This window comes from Stylophora pistillata, chromosome 11, assembly GCF_964205215.1.
Source record: "Stylophora pistillata chromosome 11, jaStyPist1.2, whole genome shotgun sequence".
Taxonomy (NCBI): Eukaryota; Metazoa; Cnidaria; class Anthozoa; order Scleractinia; family Pocilloporidae; genus Stylophora; species Stylophora pistillata.
Window position 1 is genome coordinate 21,680,542 of NC_142529.1, and position 14,172 is coordinate 21,694,713.

Below are 14,172 nucleotides of genomic sequence, written 5' to 3' on the forward strand. Positions count from 1 at the left end.
CATCGGAATTTCGTTATGTAGCTAAAGGCTGGCTTCTTCGGTACTGTGGGAGCTCCCGTAAGTTGAGTATCTCTTAAGGCGTCTAACTGTATTAATTCAGTGGAACTGAGTTCTTTTAACGACTCCAATTGATATTAGAACGAGCTGTTGCTGTTTGTACATCTCTCATATTTCAAATTATAAGATCTTAAAACCATAGGACATTGTTGTTCTTATCATAATGTAGCTCTATGAAAAGTGTCTTTAATTCTTGTTTCGCGGCCAAATTTATTCTAACTCCGACTCCTTTTTTTCAGCACAAAGGAATGGACAAACCAGCTTGACACATTTTTTAGCGTCGTAGTAAAGGACGAGGAGATGGCAGATTCTTCAAACGTAGCCATGCGGCGACAAAAAAGCCTTAATTTGTAAAGCGCAACAAATAAACTCGACGAAGTCGCAGAAGTCGCAAAGGCCGGCCGTCATCAGAATCTTAACAACTTAAATTATGGCACATATGATGCACGATCCTCGCAGTAGATAGCGCTATTTAAGCAATAGCGAAAATCAGACCTGAAAAAAATCAGGCCTGTACGGGACTCGAACCACTGACCTCTGCGATACTAGTGCAGCGCTCTACCAATTGAGCTAACAAGCCAACTGGGAGCAGGCCGTTAAGTTGATTCGTAATAAACCCGTGAAAGTGATAAATGAGATACAATGAAATATATGAAGTTCATATATTTTGTACTGCGGTATTAGATACATATGATGCACGATCCTCGCAGCAGGATCGCATTTTTTTTCAGGTCTGATTTTCGCTATTGCTTAAATAGCGCTATCTACTGCGAGGATCGTGCATCATATGTATCTAATACCGCAGTAAAAAATATATGAACTTCATATATTTCATTGTATCTTAAATTATGGCGCGAAAACGGCAACCTCTGACCCAGTCTACCTGGGTTGTCACGTCGCCGTCGCCCCGAAAACGTCAGTATCTTAAGCTCCCTACTATTTCCCTGATGCGGGACATGCAGAGAGTCTCGTCCGTGACAAAAAAATACACATACTCAGAAAACAACGCACTTCTGACGATCGTTCAGATCCACAATCCAAACTTCCTCACAAGCGAAATCCAAAATCCGCTAAAAAATTGACAAAACCGCGAACCTTTGCAATTTCAGAATCCGCAAATCAGTTAACATTTTGCTCTAAATCCGAAATCCGGGCAAAATAATTCTCAGGATCCGCCGATCCGTTAGCCTATTCACCTCCCTCATTAAAATAACTGTAATGACCAAAATTTATCAAGTTTCCAAAACAAACTGAGAAACAAATCAGGTGGAGAAAAACCGACTGAGCGAAATCAAAAATAATTTTAAAATTATCATTATGTCTTGATTTTTTGCGTGAGATTTTTCGTGAAAGCAGCCTTTGAGTTCGGATCGGATCTTTGCGAGCTAATTTTTTTTTTTTATTATCTAAAATTGTAGAAACATTTTTTTATTGTTTAGGCGTATGGTTTTTTGATCAGCATTCCATTTGTGCTGAGTGCACAGAGCGATACGAGTTGTGACAAAAAAAATTGATCACCAATTAAGCGTAGTAAAACGTTGATAACACTTATCGTATTCTATGATTAGACCGTTGAAGCAATGCTTGTGAGGTTTGCTGATGTTGACGGACTCTGACCTCCTCATTGGCTGCTGCTAGGAAATATCCACCAATCACCGTTCAGTTTGTCGAGAAGTGATGTTCAAAATAAAGTATGTTATGACCTGTTCTGTCACAGTAGTAGCTATGGAAACAGTGATGAATTACGCATACGGACGACTCCCTTAAGACGAATGCAGTGTTATTATTTTCCACCAGTAAATCGGCGGTTTATAACTTTTGCTTCGAAAAAGAACGTTTCATCCGGTAATTAATTCCTAACATAAATTCATAACTAACAACGTTCTCGGGAAAGTATCTTACGGCAAAAAATTGAATGGGAAGTTTACTCTTGTACATTTGTTGTACCTGACCAAAAAAGAGATAGGAACAGTTATTTTAAATCATCGTTTTTGCAAATTTGGTCAAAATATTATGCTGTTTTTTTCTTAATAATGTTGTTATTACTATTCTTCACTGCAAATCAGAACTGTTTTTTTTTTTTTCCATTTTGAAACTTTGAAACATTCACTCGGCTCAAAATCTGGTTTATTAATAAAACCTTGAAGGCAAACCGTGGTATATTATTCAGCAGAGGAAGTTCAACATTATTCAGTAAAGAAAAATTGCAATGGGCAACTCAATTATTAAACACTCTCCGTAGGGCTCAATTAAAAGTATTTGAACTCACCAGAGCATGGCGAGAGATAAGTGTATTGTTGGTTAGAACAGATGAATCATAAAACGTCCGTTTTCCATCCTTAAACTGATCGACGAAAGATGAACACTTTATAATCAGCGATTTAAAACCAATCCCAAAAAAGAGAGAGACAAATATTGGCAAAAAAAAAATCCACTTTAGTTGATAAAGCTTCGTTGTGTTCAAAACAGAAAGCGTAATCTTAAAACTAATAGATATGTTGACATTCCACTTCCGAGGAGGTTAAATTGCTTGGGTAAATCTTATGCTTGTTAGTAATATTCAGTGTTATTGTTATTCCTCTGTAAATCTCAGCCATTTTTTTGTTTGATACTAACGTCACTGCACCGCACAGTGTTAAAGGCACACGGCGTTTTAATTTTTTTTTCTTTTTGAAGAAATGTGCCCATTAACATTGTCGCCTGGTCTGTAATTTGATGTATTGTGATAAGCCGTTTGGGTTTCTGTTATCCAGCTTTGAATACGCGATGAGTAAGCAATCGAAGCCAGCTGCGCTGGTATACAGGGCTGTTTTTTTACGTATTTACCGGTGAATTACCTCTAACACGGATTTCAATCGTAACCAGCTGTGAGAAATAGGTAAGTACTGTAACTTAGTTGTCATATGCAACCTCAGATTCTAAAAAAAATTTCTCCTAATTGAAAGGAAATTTTAAAATCTCGCTTTTGCAGATCGAATTGAACGATAGCATCATAACAAAAGTACAATGACTTTTTGAAGGTGAATATTTTCTTGTGAATTTTTCTAAAATGATACAGAAATCAATCGAGAAAGGAGCCATTTCATGAACAGCTTCCTATATTAAAATAGCTGTTGCGTTTTAAGGATTCTAGGAAAAGTCAAAGAGACAAACAGAAATTTCAAGCAAAGATTTATTATACATACAGTTGTTTAGTGACGAAAGTACTGAATAGATTGCCTTGAGGAATTCTTTCTAGTTTTAATCCGCGGTCTCTGAGCTAAGGATTTTCAGTGTGGAGAGATTGATTTGAAAGTGAGAAGTAAAACTTTCTTCTAAATTGTCAACTGCGAGCACCACTGAAAGTTCCATGGTCGGTGGTTTGATGATTTTGCGAAAAACATTTTACCTTTCAACTCACAATATCGACATTTCAAAAATTTAATGAACGAAATCCAAATGCTAATTGAAAAGCTTTACTTATAAATAAGCCCAAGTTTTGTTCGTTTTAACATAAATCAGTGTTGCATTCAATTTCTGAAATCTTACCAGCTAGGCTCAGCCAGTTTCTTATATCTAGAGTTGAACTCCATGATAAAACAGGTTTTCTTCTGTATCATTCCTTTCAAATTCAAATTCAAATTCAAATACTTTCGAGGAGAGAGATACTGTTTTGAACTCAGAAGTTTAAATAATTGATTTAGAATAAGAGCTAAATATACATTTAAGTTCCAAATGTATTTTGTCCTAGAACTAAGTAATAGTTAATCTAGATCTCCTTGAAAGTATGAAACATGTTAAAAAAAGTCAAGTCTTTTCCTCGAATATCGATAGAACGCGACGCGTGGAGGTTAGGGGAATGGACCAGCTTATCAGTCAGCCATTTTGTAACAAAGAGGTCTTGAACTATTCAAAACGAATGGAAATGAAAGAGAAATCACAGGATAAACGTAGTCTGTGATCTGCTTTCCAATGTAGAAGTAAAATTTCTGCATGTGAATAAAGGCTGATAGTTTCTGAAGAAACTGTTTGGGGCTGCGTCGTTGGGGGTAACGAAATAATTTGGATATATCAACAAAGTTGAAATGGTAAATTGGCCACCGCAACGATTGCAAAAGCTGACGTTTCGAGCGTTAGCCCTTCGTCGGAGCGAAGGGCTAACGCTCGAAACGTCAGCTTTTGCAATCGTTACGGTGACCAATTTACCATTTCAACTTTGTTGATATATCCAAATTATAATGTCTGCATTGTCGGGCTTAGTTTTGAACTGGAGATTTCCTAATTATCATCTCTTTTTTGAAAGATTTTTTTCTACCTTTAACCCTTTACAACCTAACATCAGTATCTGTGTTCTCCATACTGTTCTCTATAATTTCCTAAGGTGGTGACAAGGAAAATTTGTTTAACAATCAAGAGCTTCTTTAGTTGGTGATCATTTTCTTTGTTCATATGACCTTTCTATGTGATTCAGGGGTGATATCGTAAAAAGACATCAGATGTCAATCACTCCAAGAGGTTAAAAGGTTTAGTTAGAGAATTACGTTTTTCTCATCGACATATTGGCGGCTCGTAACTTTTTAGAGAACACATTGGTTATGTGTGTGTTCTGTCCTCCGCAATATTTTCATGCTACATCAACCTTTCATTAATATTTTCGTTGGAAATTAGGTTTTGAATTCATCTATAATTTCTTCTTTTTTACAGTTTTAATGCTACCAACATATTCACGATGGCATTACTACGATTGATGTCAACATGGCCGCTTTTATTGCTCCTGCTTCCAATGAAAGCATCACCGAGGTAGGGACCTTTAGAGATGATGATAATGGAAGGTGTGGTCGGTCCTCCAAGAGAAACCGTGTGTAGTTTGATTGCTTGTCTGACATTTAATAGATCAGGGTTCTCAGACAACGCTCGGGGGCCGAGTCTAAGTTAATTGAGTAAAAAATTATGCGAACTTGAAATTTGTAGCTTTCGAAAGAAAGGTCTGGAAAGCGTACTTGAAAACGGAAAGTGAAGACGAAAATAAATAATTAACAATCATTCACCTAAGAAGAGATTAATAGTGGCGGATATTTACCGAGCCACGAGGCATGCCCGTGCAACTATATCAATGATTTGTTTTCATTATGACAGCGTCCATGCATTCAGGACAATTTGGGAACGTTTAAGTAACTTTATTGAATCTGAAAACGAGGTTGTGTTATAACTTTATTAATATACTTTTTAATAATACAAAATATTGCATACCTTTTTAAGTATTCATATCTTTTTATCCTTTCATTTCAAAAGTCTCTGAGAATGACGCATATCTAATTTCTCCTTAAAATTTTACTGCTGAATCACACATTAAGATCACGAGAATAACGGAAATGATCGCCAATTAAAGAAGCTATTGATTGATAAATAAATTCTCCTTGTCAGTTCCATAGGAAATGAGTAGAAAAGTGTGGAGAATATGTACACTGATGTAAAGGTGTAAATGTGGATGTCCACACTGTCCACAGTCCTTTTTTGGAAATGTAGATATGTGAAACTTGCGTTCGATGAAACAACAACCCTAGACGATATTTTTCTCTCATTTTGTTACCTCCCTCTCTCTCCTTAGCTGATAATGCTTTGATATTGTAAGGGGAAATTGGTTAAGAAAGATGCAGTTTTATAGCTTTATCCTCTCCTGGCTTCGTACAGAGTAGCTCCAGCATCACAAGATCAAGTGGTCACAACAGCCAATCAAGGCGAAGGAAAATACTTACAACAGCCAATGAGAACTCGATATAAAAACCAACAAACTGTCATAAGCGCGGGAAAAGGCAGGGAACTAAGTTGCGTTTAACTGGTTTCAGTATTGCATTTGATCGATTGGTCGAGGTGGTGGTTGGAATTATCTAAACTAATCACAGAACGGAATGAAGCAAAACTAATGAAATCGAGGATTAATTCTTTTAGTCTCTAATTTCATTTGTTTTGGTCTACCATTTGATTGGTTTAGAGATTGGCGCGAATTTTCTAGACCAATCAAGGAACGCGTTGGAGCAAAACCAATGCTAAACGGGATTTTTTTTGACCCTCATTTGAAAACTACTCTAATGTACACCTCTTTAACTCGTTGTATGCTCTTTTGTTAGTGAAAACCCGTCTATCCTTCGAAGAGAGGCGGCCAATGCTTCAGCAATCCTCAACAAACTACTGAGGAAGAGATGTTACGACAAAAAGACCAGGCCTAACGTAACTGGTACATTGATAATAACTATACAACTTACAAATCAACTCTCCTTTTAGGCTGACAGACATTTGTGTGTAAATTAGACAAGTGGGGAGGGGGGTGGGGCAGGGATTTGGTGACACACCAAGCGTTCAACTTGTTTTCAACTTGCTTTGGCTCTCTTCATTGTATGGATATAAAGAAACTGAATGAATAGCGACACTCGATGACTGTTGAAAAGACTTTGATTTCCAAAAACCGTGTGGAAGGTGTTCAAAAACTTGCAATAGCAAAGACAATTACCTAATAACAGTTTGTTGTTGTCGCATAACGTAAGCGACCTGGTGACACTCTTTGTCGAATAATCTTATCCCCAATTAGTAGTCATTCTATAGTGTTACAGTTTAGTAGCAGAGTGTTTTAGAGAACCGTTTCGAAGGATCAAGAGACTACTTTATCTTTAGAGCCGTTCCGAGGGATCTTGATATCAGTTTATTTCTTGGTTTTTCGTCCGACTAGCCTTCTGGTAGACTATACGTAAAACATAAGCTATCGTCAGACCAATGACCATCTCCTACAGGTCCCCCAGAGATAGTAAACGTCAGCATGGCGATCAAAGCATTCAGTGAAATCAAAGAATCCAATATGGTGAGTACTTCTAATAAAAAGGAGTCAAGCTTATTTCCGATAAATTGCTCCTTGAAGGAAGAAATGGGAGTTCGATGTATTAGTAGGATTATAAAATGTCAATTTAAAGCAGTCTTAGTCTGTGGGCACGATATTTAAATTAGTCAGCAAATGTATGAATGTGAGGGTCCGGTCATCATACATCGCCTGAGTGGGGGGGGAAGGGAAGATTCTGGGGGGATCATTTAGTTCTCAGGGGGGGGTCAACGTCACTCATTAGAATACTAAGGAGCCTTATGCATTGTGGTGGGAATTAAGAAAGTTTTATCGTGACACAACTACAATCCTCCGAATTCCCCCTCCTTCCTCGACGATAAATACTGACCAGACCGTAATCCAGGAGAAATGGAGCTTGGTTCGAGTAAGCACAAGGGCCGAGTTCGTGAGGGGTCATGTTATCTGATGTCGATTGTAATTTTAGCTTATGAGCCTGAGGTGCTACCTGCCAGAGCTTATCCGGGTTGCATTGACCTGAAGTGAGTTGGAGTAGTTTTAATCTCGTACCCAGGCCCTATCGTGTCACTAAACTGCTTTGCCGTGGAAGGTCTGGTTATGAGAGTAGAGTACTTCTACTTCCTCTGGGTAGGATACTGGTATTACACGTTCCTCCTCCCCCACCCCCCTCCCTCGCTAAATAACATTTTGGAGAGGTTCTCTTTAAAATTTATACCATGACGTGGCCTGGGCTTGAACTCAAACCTTTGACCCAAGGGTTCATTGCACTTTTCAATAGAACGCCTCACCATGCGAGTAGCATGTTCCAGATTATGAGGTCTCAATTATTCACGATAATCCTCTTATCAAATTTTTAGGAATTTCAAGTGTACGTTTATTTCCGCCAGCAGTGGTTTGACAAAAGGCTTGCACATCGCTACGAAGCCACGCTAGCACTCGGGGGGACAGACGTTGAACGTATTTGGCTTCCAGACACATATAACAAATGCTAACGACTACGAAGTTTTTCCGTCCAATCAATTGGCCCTAATTGACTCCGAGGGCCAAATCTTCTACTTTACCTATGTGAGGATTGCTGGAGCATGTCAAATGGATCTTGTTAAATTTCCAATGGATGTACAACGTTGTCATCTGACTTTGGAAAGTTGTAAGTACAGGCTGCTTTTACCATAATCTGAAATAATTATCTTGCTACGGCTTCTTACATTCACTCCCCCCCCCCCCCCCCACCCTCAAACGCGGTAGGCTGTAAGACGCACAGTGGCTTAATGGTCAGTGCGCTTCTATTCAGGTCGAGTGGTCTGGGTAAAACAAGAGCTAGCTGAGTCGAGAGGTCAGGGTACAACAAGACCTGGCCGGGTCATTTTTGGTGAAACACTACACTCTCACAATGCCTCTCTCCACCCAGTAATGTAAATGAGTAAGCCTGATGAAATGATGGGAGAGGTGGGGTGCAGCCTTGCGATGGAATAGCACTCATCCAACGAGGGGGGGTGTAATTCTACTCCTCGTGACTTTATATTATGAAAACAATGATGTCAGGCTGCACGGGCCACTCGGCTTTAGTACAGACTTTGATTTATCGCGTTGGGTACGCGTAATAAATGCTGAAATATTTTTCGTTCGCTTTATTTCTTCTCAGTTCGTCATACCATTGAAGAGATGGACTTTAGGTGGAAAGAGAAGGAGTCCATTACTCTGTTCAATGAAGAGTTAGCTGAATTTGATGTGGTTAAACACGAAGTGGAGACTAAAAAAGCTAATTATGTTTCAGGTTTGGCTGGCTTCTTTGCTTCTCTTTTAAAGGAGAATTCGCGCCGCTGCTTAGACCTGCGCTTAAGTATTTGTTGTCGAGGATAGGTCCAAGAGGCATTAGTTAAATTTTTGCAAAAATGAACATGCTGTCGAATTTTCTTTTTTTTCTATGTTGTATATTTCAAAGTACAATTTTCTTTTCCTCTCTCCTCTTGATACTTCATTTTTCATTCACGCGTGGCACACGTGATTTTACCATATTAGGCAATCACTTCAAAAGACTCTGACTTCGACACCAGAAACTGACGTGGACACTTTCGGAGTAGTTTTTAAGCTTTCGTTCACGCAAATGTGTCACCCTTAATCTGGTACCCTGGTCTTACTGTGTGACTGTGACTGAAATGTGTAACCGCTTGACCGTGGTAGGTCTGGGTACGAAACCAGTTCTCTCTTTGTTTGGAAATTTTTTAGTAGTTCCTGAATTATTATTTTAAGCCAAATATTGCGCTTGATTTAACAAGTTTAATGCATTTTTCTACGGACTTTGGACTTAAGCCTGTTTTTTCGTAAAAGGATTTTTTTTATACATGCAGTGGAAGGTATTTCCAGTTTTTCTATTGATAATGCGATGCAGGGGAATTGGTATGCGCAGGTGCGCAGGTGGTATATGCAACCATATCCCACTTGCAGTGTTTTTCCGACGTCCGCGAGTTATTCAGCTCAAGAATTTGAGTCAGCTAGGGGAGAGCTTGTGTGTATTATCGTTGCTTGTGTCAGGGCCTTTCTGGTGATTTTATTAGTTTACCAACGTAAATCCCAATTGGCATGTTAGGGGAAAACAAGAAAAGCTCATAAATCATGAGCCTCTGCAATCTATTGCTCTTACAAAATAAACTCAAAATGTTTAAATTTTCTATGGGTTTAACGGTGGAATAAATAACAGGTTTTTGAACAATCAGGCCCCTCGTAGTATGATCAAGAAATAGACCGCACTTTCTCTCGGCTTAGCAGCGTAATAACCCATACTACGGGATGTATTTACCAAACGACTTCCTAATCTTGACAACGTCTTTTAAAACTTAGCGATGTCATTTACTCTACGGCGCTTCAAACTCAACAATTTCTTAAACTTAACGACGTCATTAACTCAATGACGCTAATTGCATAGTAACCATCTCATTAAACTTTTTATTTTAGGCGTTTACAAAAACTTGATTGTGACGTTCACATTCCATCGTCGCATGGGTTTTTACTTTATTCAGTTCTACATTCCGTGTATTGTGATGGTTTCTTTAAGCTGGATCTCGTTCTGGATGGATCGATATTACATCGGGGAACGACTCTCCTTGGGAATTACGACCATTCTCACGATCGTTTTTCTATTGGGGTCGAGTAACTCCACCATGCCCCGAGTCAGTTACGCGAAAGCAATCGACTGGTATCTCCTTGGCTCATTCATCTTTGTGTTCTCTACGCTGGTCACAGATTTACTTGTCTATAGATTCCGATCTAAAGAAGAACAAAGGAGAGCAGACGCTGATAAAAAAACAAAGGTAGGTCGTTATCAGAAGTTAGAATAATCTTCCTGCCCGAAAAGTCTGGCCAATTGTCATACTGAAAGGCTTTAGATAATCGAGCCATGTAGGGTAAAAAAAGCGCCGTAGACCGAGTTTGAGTTGCCCTTGATTTCCTTCCTACCTCCCTACCTCCCTTTCTCCCTCCAATAACCCTTCTCCTTCCCTTCTTCCTAACCACCCACCCACATCCCCACTCCAACCTTTTCTATGTATTTCCCTTCCTCAACCTCTTTCCCAGGGCCTTTTCCCTTAGTTAAGGGTGGGGCCCGCCCCACCCCCTAACTAAGGGAAAAAGGCCCTGGGAACGAGGTTATCCCTTCCTACCTTCTACCAACTCTTTCTCTCTCTATCTCCCTCTCTCCTTCCCTCGACCCTCACTCTTTCTTCCTACTCTCCTTACTCCCGGCTACTCTCTTAACCTCTCTCTTTATCCTCCTCCCCTTCCCTCTTTCCTTCCCACTCACCCTCTCCCCATCACTCCCTTCAGCTCCCTCCTCACTCTTCTCGTTCCTTCTCTCTTTACTACCCACAACCCTTATACTCTCCCTTTTCATTTCCCATCTTTCCTTCCCTCTACCCATCGTCACCCCCTTCTACCTGCCCCTTCTATCTCTCCTTACTTATATCCTCGGTCTTCCCCTTCCTTCCCTTCTCGCTGGCCACTCGTCTTCCTTCCCTCCCTCGTTCTTTGTTCTCCTTCCGTCCATTCCCCCACCTGCTATCTTCCACCCACCGTTCTCTCTCTCTCCCCCTTACATTCTCCCTCATCTCTTTCCTTCCGTTCTTAACTTAACATAACAACTTGATTTAAGTTTCAATGTCTTTAGCAATAACCTAAGCTAATACGGTACATTAAATAAACTAAAGTATAAACCTAAATTAATCCAGGAGCCCATTACCCGGAGTTTCAATTCCATCTCAGTTGTACCCTTGAGTCAACCCTGTCCCGTATCTTTTTATTTTTAGAACTGAGATATTTGCGGGAGTTCTTTAATCTTTCCGCGCTTTCCGCCATTATTGAAATAATTTCGTGCGGCCTGCAAGTGACACAATAGAAACGACAGCTCTCTTATGATTGGCTATTATGAAAACACCCGCGGAAACCGCCGTGGGAGGTGCTTCTAAAAATACAAAGATATGGGACAGGGTTGGCTTAGAGAGTCAGTATGGAAGATGTAAGCTCCGGGTAATGGGCTCCTGATTAATCTTAATCCCTTTATCACTCCCTTAATCTGTTTTATTGAGTTTACCACAACGAGTCAATTTTAAGAAGAGAGCGGTTTCAACTATAAAAAACGTTTCTAAAACAATCCGAATGCACTGATATGCCATTTCTCTTCTTTTAGCCTCAGAACAACAAAATAGTGTTCCAATGTAAACATGGTTTCCAACCAAACTACGTCGCGGATGCTAACGGCCACGTTCATTTGGTGAGCCATTCAGAGAGTCCGAACCGCGCCGAACAAAAAGCTCAATGTACTGACGGGCTGAGAACGTGCTGCGTTGCCTGTTACCAGCCGAAAGACACGAAAACTGATCTCAGTGTTGTAACCAACAAGTGCTGTCGGTATATGTTTCCTATATCATTTGCTATTTTCAACTTAGTGTACTGGTTAGCTTTTAGTACCTGAAAATAAAATCACTTTTGGGGAAAGCGGAGAACTTGAGGTCAACTTAAGGTCGCTGAGATTTTTGCGTAGGAAGCAGAAAATCATGCAACGTTTGTGGAGCTTTAGACATGACTAGGAGAGGAAACGGAATCTGTACTATAAAAAGTACTTTTACGCATGTAGTTTTCGAAAACTATTTTCAACTCCTAACGCATAAACTATTCAATCTATACTGTTAAGTATACAGTTCATGAATTTCAGTTGTAAGACGGTACGGAGTGTAATGGAGGATATATGCATTATGTAAACTGGTTTAGGATCCTCCTTTTACTTATGTCCATTACTCGATCAGTTTACCACTTCTTAGCAACAGAACAAGTTAAGTTCTTTTAAGAGATTGCGCTTGCACTCAGAAGTAGAAATTGTTGGTAGCCTTGCCCTTAGGATGGAGCATGAGCGAATATCGGTCGTGGAAGGACTGTGACAGAAATCACATGGTTCATTTGGTGTCGCCACTTTCGAAATCTCTTCACCTAAGAATAAAATCGTGGCTACCCACTGCCCGCCACAGAGGCGAACGTCGTCGAAATGCTATATTTTCGATGATCAAAAACACCATTTCACCGTACATAGTTGATAGATGCATCATAAGAATAACGATAATTGGTGACATCGAGACTACTTATAAGAAGGTTTAGATATTTATTCACTTTTCCTTGCTTGTTGCAGTATGCACAACGCTTATGTACAACGCTAGTGTTATTAATCAAAAACGCTTTGGTAATTCATGGAAATTAGGTGAAGGTTAGCCAGTTGTAATGTCAATAACAATCAGGATTGCATTGTTTTGCTTTACTTCGCTCTATGATTGGTCCAGAGAACTTTCTCGACCAATCAGAAGTAAATTTTAAACCAATCACGTTTCGGTCGCCTGCGTTTTCCCGCGCGTTAGGTAGTTTGCTTATTTTTAACTTGAGTTCTTAATGGGTTTCAAAGGTACATTCGCGCCTTAAGCAGTTTGGTTAATTGTTTAAGGGTACTTTCCTTTCTTCTGATCTGCCATTGCAATTATTTATGTTTTGGTTTTAGGACGCTCAATCGAAGAGCGCTCTATAGCCGAAAGTTGAAGTGACATATACATTTACTCAAAATAACCTAGTGATATTACACATTATAACCCATCCATTAACTTTGGCACGATTTTATTGGTTACTTTACGTCACGTGGTGCAAAATCACGGGACAGTTATCACGTAATAACCCCCGTCCGCGTCGATATTTGTCCTCCGATTTTTTCCGTGAAAAAGAAACACAGTCAACACAAGAGTTTCAACTTTTCCGTTCTCCTATATACGTAGAAAGAAACCAAACTCGTTTTTTTTTTGCTTGCTTGCGTCAATCACGCACATTCGCCAGATCACCACTGGCTTTTTTACTGTGTTTACGCGCAGTTTAATTGCGATGTAAAAATTAATGGAAGGGTTATAAAATAAATAAACCCCGTTCTGGCTTGCTGGTATGTCGGCGGATAATGTCCGCGGCTGAGAGATTGTCCTCAAAATTTCATATTTGCCCTTGAAGCTTCGCTTCTCGGCCAAATATTCATTTTTCGAACAATCTCTCAGCCGCGGACATTATCCGCCGACATACCAGCCGCCCGAAGGGGTTTATTTACTAATTATTATCCAACTGTGCTTCGCAGAGTACAAATAACGCACGAGACGAGTACAAATATCACGCGATATAATGTACTCCACATATATCCGCGAAATTCGCCCGTACTGAAATAACAATTTGGCGTGTTGGATAATAAATCTCTTATTACACGTTTTGTTGTGTAGTATCGCTGAGTATTTTTACTCGTTGTTTGTATTTTGACTCGCCCTACGGGCTCGTCAAAATACGGCACATCTCGTACTGAAAAATACTCAGCGATACTACACAATAAAACTTCTAATAAGATATATTTATCATCCAACTACACTCCGTAGAGTACATGTTCGAGTACAAATAACACCATAGACAAGTACAAATATCACGCGGTATTCGTACTCCAGAGTACCGGTTAGACAGGTTTTCTCGCATCGCGCAAGCGAAGAATTGGATTGAAGGTACGAATAAAAAATGGCGGACAATTTGAATCATATTTGAACTTTTAACGACGAAGAGTCGGAATGGTTGGCAAATATAGATCCAAGTTTATTAGATGAAACGAATGAAGAAAAACTGCCATACAACCAGGTAGTTTCTTCATTTATTGAATTTTGCCAATTAGTTTTCTTAAACACAATAAAGTCGTACGGGAATTTTCTCCCGAACACTGTTGTTGCGAGAATTTTGTTGTTAGG

At 39.5% G+C, this 14,172-nt stretch overlaps 1 pseudogene across 1 annotated transcript; it reads left to right on the forward strand.

Moving 5' to 3' along the window:
• The first annotated feature begins 2,124 nt into the window (after window positions 1-2,124).
• Window positions 2,125-13,741, forward strand: LOC148720591 (glycine receptor subunit alphaZ1-like; annotated as a pseudogene). The gene is made up of 8 exons (XR_015993307.1): window positions 2,125-2,935; window positions 4,741-4,836; window positions 6,165-6,271; window positions 6,822-6,889; window positions 7,741-8,030; window positions 8,526-8,657; window positions 9,836-10,191; window positions 11,562-13,741. The product of XR_015993307.1 is annotated as a glycine receptor subunit alphaZ1-like (transcript).
• Window positions 13,742-14,172: the final 431 nt, after the last annotated feature.